Consider the following 4,675-nt stretch of genomic DNA (forward strand, 5'->3'; position numbering starts at 1 on the left):
TCCTAACACACTCTGCTCCTGGGAGGAGAAGAAAAATCCACTTCTCAGGAAACGGTCCCCCTGCCCCACCTGGGGAATTTGAGGATCAGATGCCTCTGCTTAATTAGAGTGGGCTTCTGGGGACGGAGGCTCTGCAGGGAACATAAAGCAGAGGAAGGCGATGGGACTGACCCACGAAGACCCTGCTCTCTTTCAGGCATCAGTCAGAAATGAAGGGCTGGAAGACGCTCCAGCTAATTGCTCTCCGGCCCTGAGATGACACCTCCCTCCCCAAAGTGTTCATTAATCATGCCACCAGATGGGCTGTCATGGGCCCCAGCAGCCAGGGTAATGAACTCATTTATTATCGGGCTCCGTCAGCGGGAGGCCATCCAGGTTTCTGGGAAAAGAAGAGAAGCCCTTGACGTCGGAGCCCACGACGCAGTTGAGGGAAATGTCTGGAAATGCTTTGGTTGCAGACCATCCGCTGGCCCTTAAGAAAGAAGGAAAAGGGTAGCATGGATGGGGATTGTGTCTCCGGCTGGAGCAAAAGGGCTGGGGAGCATGGTGCTTTAGGTGGCCCGAGAGGTGAGCCTGGTCCTCAGGTACCCCCTCCACCCACCTGACTCATGAAGTTAGCTTGCCGTGGGATAGCCATGGCATGTCTGTGACCTAGCAGTTCTCAGAGATCCAGGGTCATGTCCTGTAGACGACTTGCTGGATTTTACGTTCTGGGTTGTCTTACTCATTCTCCTTCGTGCCCATGCTGTGTTATGTGGGGCAAGTGTTTAATGGTATTGAATTAACAGAAGGATGGATTAATGAATACACAAGTATGGAGAGCCCAGCATGGAAGCTACCACTATGGAAGAAAAGCTTCTCTTGAGCCCAATTCAGGTCTGGGATTTGAAGAAGTGCCTCATTCAGAGCCTGGATCTTACAGATCCAGCCCATGGCGAGTTTGGGAGATAACAGCGTACCTCTGACAGGACTGAGGTGGACAGAACACACAAGTGTGGCCACGAGGCCAAGGAATGGGCACAGAGTGTCACAGCCAGAAGGAACAGTAGAGGACACCTGGTCTGTCCCCTCCCTGGCTGAGGAGCCTGAGAAGGGTGGAGGGTTTGCCTGACTGAGGTCACTCAGGTAGTTGGTGGCACTGGTGTGCCTGGACCCAGGCCCCCAGGCTTCCTGAACGCTCTCTGCAACCTGCTCACCGGGGTCCAGTTGACCTTGGTCACTTACTACACTTATCCTGCCCTTTGTGTTGGCATTTGTGTTTTGTCTGCAGAGCAGAATCCCTCTTTTCTCCTTCCAGAGTTTGTGTGTGGGAGAACACCCTTGCCCAGCCCCTCCTTCCCTGATGTCCCTGAACTGTGAGGGTGCAGTTAGGCAGGGAGCCAGGCCACTGCCTTGCGCATGTCCGCACATGGGAACAGGCTTGGGCCTTGTCATTTGTGCAAAGGGTCTGGGTGTCTCTGTACTCTGGGGTACACATCTCACTCTTTGTTAAGCACTACGGGGAGGAAACAGGGACTGTTTTGTTGGGTCTGTTTCCTTGCTGATTATCATGAATATTTAGTGGTGTGGAAAGGCAATGAAGTGCCTTAGTCCCTGCTATGAAATCAGACTCTCTAAAATAAGTCTTTGGGGCACCTGGGTGGCTAAGTTGGCTAAGCATCTGACTCATGGTTTTGACTCACGTCATGATCTCACAGTTTGGCGGGATCAAGTCCCACATCGGGCTCTCGTGCTGACCGTGTGGAGCCTGTTTGGGATTCTCCCTGTCTCTGCCCCTCCCCTGCTTGCATGCTATCTCTCTCTCTCTCTTTCTCCCTCTCTCTCTCTCTCTCTCTCTCTCTCTCTGTCTCTCTCTCTCTCTCTCTCCCCCTCTCAAAATAAATAAATAAACTCAAAAATAAATAGCTAGATAGAGAAATAAATAAATAAAAATAAAAGAAGCCTTTCCCGGAGTTGGCGTCTGTGGCGGTGGTGCTAACAGAGAAGACAATAAGGATTTTGCTATGCCTCCTGTGTGGCAGTCAGATGAAATGGTACAGCGGTGTGACCTGCTGGGAAGCTGGTCTGCATTGTCAGAATGCTGGCACCCGCCAACGCCAGCTGCACCAGGTACTGATGGAAGCACCTGTACGCTTCAGTATTCCCACATGGGAGGATGAGGCGCAGGGACACCACGTTCACACAGGTAGTGAGGGGTGGAAGCCAGGTTTGGTTCGGGTAGCCTGGCTCCCAACTCTGCGCTCTCAGCCCCTTCACTGCATGGTCTTCTTAGGAAGACAACTCGATGAGGCAGTGCAGCTGTTTCCCCAGCTCCCAGCAAAGGAGAAACGGGCCACTGTGGTTTTTAAGGTCAGCCTCCTCAGCAGTGTGTTCACATACTCAAATTGCATCGCTGGAGAACAGAGCATTTGTATTTCGAAGACTGGCAAGAAGCTTGGGTTTCGCAGGTTCTGCAGGGATGGATGCTTGAATCGACCCTGGCACATCGCCTTTGGAGAGGAGAGTGGCTGTGTGTGTGGCTGAAGGGCTAGACCCTGGGACCAGGCAGGTGTTGCAAGGTGCTGGGGTGGGGTGGGGGGGTAAAAGGGTAAAACTGTAAGTCTTAGGAAACACACAACCTGCCCGTGTGTGGTCTGGCTTGCAGGGACACGGATACAGACAGAAGGAGAGGTCTCCAGTCAGAGCGATGGCAAACGTGTGATGATAAATGAAAACTCTAATCTTCTTCAGGGCCAGGGATTGGTGGTGGGAGGGAGTGGTGATGACGGTGGCCAATGATGGCACATGCCCCTTCTGAAAGGGACAGCTGCTACTCAGCGATAGTCATGTGGGAATATGGACTGTCATATTTTTTTCTGAGACAAACTAGAAATCTAGGGTTTTGTGTGAAAAGTTTTTAATGTGATTTTTTAACTGTGGGCTCAAAAGTTTGAAATTTTTAAGTTCACATGCTGCCCCTGAGCTTGGCTTCAAAAATCCACAGTGGAGGATGGTGTCCTGTGGTGTTCGCTTGGGTCAGCTTCAGTGTGAACCAACCACTGGGGGAGGCCCAGCACTCCACCAGGCCCTGCATGGCACACAGGGGTGGCTGTGGAGCCAGGAACATGTTCTTTTAGAACTCCGTAAGTCACAGGGACCAAGAGGACCCCAAAAGGCTGACACTGAATTGCAGCCTATTAGCTTATGATGGCTTTAATCTATATTGGAGGAATCAAAGGGCATTGACTGTTCTTGGTATCATGAGTGAGAGAGAGCAAGCGATTCATACCACTTTCAATAGTTTTCTTTTATCCCTCACAATGGCTCTGAGAGCTAAAGGCAACCACATGCTGTTAACAGATTCAGATGGGCTAACTGTCCCAAAGGGACACAGTAAATGAAATAGTAAATACATGCCCAAGTACATGGAGTCAGAGGGACCAGGTTCCTTGGCTCAGCACTCAGGAGCCATATGGTTTGGAGCAACTTATAGTTTCTGGGCCTCCATTTCATCATCTCTGTGATGCAGTACCTATGAGCTGTGTTGTAGGATGGAATTATTTAGTACGTGGGAGGTACTTAGTCCCATGTCTGTCTTCTAACAAGAACCCAATGAATGTTAGCCACAATTCTGTCCAAGTGCAGGTCTTCAGTGTCAAAGCCTATGTGGCCATCATCTGAGGTGTGCCACAAGAGTAAGACACCTACTGGATTTCAAGTGTCAGGATGAAAATGAGAACATAAAATATCTCATTAGTACTTTGTATATTGATTACATGTTGAAAGGCTAATACCTTGGCTCTAGTGAGTTAACTAAAACATATCATTACAATTAATTTTACCTGTTTCCTCTAACTCTTTTCATATGGCTACTAGAAAGTTTAAAATTAGTTATGTGCCAAGGGAAACAAAAGCAAAAAAATGAAAGATTGGGACCTCATCAAGATGAAAAGCTTTGCACAGCAAAGGAAACAATCAACAGAACTAAAAGGCAACTGACGGAATGGGAAAAGATATTTGCAAATGCCATATCAGATAAAGGGTTAGTATCAAAAATCTATGAAGAATTTATCAAACTCAATGCCCAAAAAATAAATTATCCAGTGAAGAAATGGGCAGAAGACATGAATAGAGACTTTTCCAAAGAAGACATCCAGATGGCCAACAGACGCATGAAAAGATGCTCAACCTTACTCATCATCAGGGAAATACACATCAAAACTGCAATGAGATACCACGTCACACCTGTCAGAATGGCTAAAATTAACAACTCAGGAAAAAAACAGATGTTGGTGAGGGTGTGGAGGAAGGATAACACATGTGCACTGTTGGTGGGAATGCAAACTGGTGCAGCCACTCTAGAAAACAGTGTGGAGATTCCTCAAAAAATTAAAAGTAGAACTACCCCACGACCCAACAATTGCACTACTAGATATTTATCCAAAGGATACAAAAATGTTGATTTGAAGGGGCACATGCACCCCAATGTTAATAGCAGCACTATCAACAATAGCCAAATTATGGAAAGAACTCAAATGTCTGTCAACTGATGAATAGATAAAGAAGATGTGGTATGTATATACAAAGGAGTATTACTCGGCAATCAAAGAGAATGAAATCTTGCCATTTGCATCAATGTGGATGGAACTAGAGTGTATTATGCTAGGTGAAATAAGTTAGAGAAAGACAAATATAA

Source organism: Acinonyx jubatus, chromosome C1 (genome assembly GCF_027475565.1).
Source record: "Acinonyx jubatus isolate Ajub_Pintada_27869175 chromosome C1, VMU_Ajub_asm_v1.0, whole genome shotgun sequence".
Taxonomy (NCBI): domain Eukaryota; kingdom Metazoa; phylum Chordata; class Mammalia; order Carnivora; family Felidae; genus Acinonyx; species Acinonyx jubatus.